Raw genomic sequence first — 501 nt, 5'->3', positions numbered from 1 at the left:
TAGGGCCAAAGGAAATATCCTCCGATAACAAAGAGAAAGAAGCTGTCAGAGAAACTTCTTTGTGTTCTCTGAAATCATCTCACAGAGTTACAGCTTTAACCTCAAGAAGCCTTTCGATAAGACAGTTCTTGTGGAATTGGCAAACTGATCTTTGGAAGCCCATAGAGGGCTATGGTGCTAAAGGAAGCATACTCCGATGAAATCTGGAAAGGAGCTTTCTGAGAAAGTGCTGAGTGTTCTGTTAATTCGTGTCACAGAATTACATCTGTATTTCGTGGATCTCTTTGCTAGCCTTATTTCTGTTGAATCTGAGAACAGATATTTCGGATCCCTTAGAAGACTATAGGGCCAAAGGAAATATCCTCCGATACCAAAGAGAAAGTAGCTTTCTGAGAAACTTCTTTGCGTTCTGTGAAATCATCTGACAGAGTTACAGCTTTCCCCTCAAGAAGCCTTTCGCTAAGACAGTTCTTGTGGAATTGGCAAAGTGATATTTGGAAG

The sequence above is a fragment of the Mandrillus leucophaeus genome, unplaced genomic scaffold, assembly GCF_000951045.1.
Source record: "Mandrillus leucophaeus isolate KB7577 unplaced genomic scaffold, Mleu.le_1.0 Scaffold63, whole genome shotgun sequence".
NCBI lineage: Eukaryota > Metazoa > Chordata > Mammalia > Primates > Cercopithecidae > Mandrillus > Mandrillus leucophaeus.
This window is presented reverse-complemented; position numbering follows the sequence as displayed.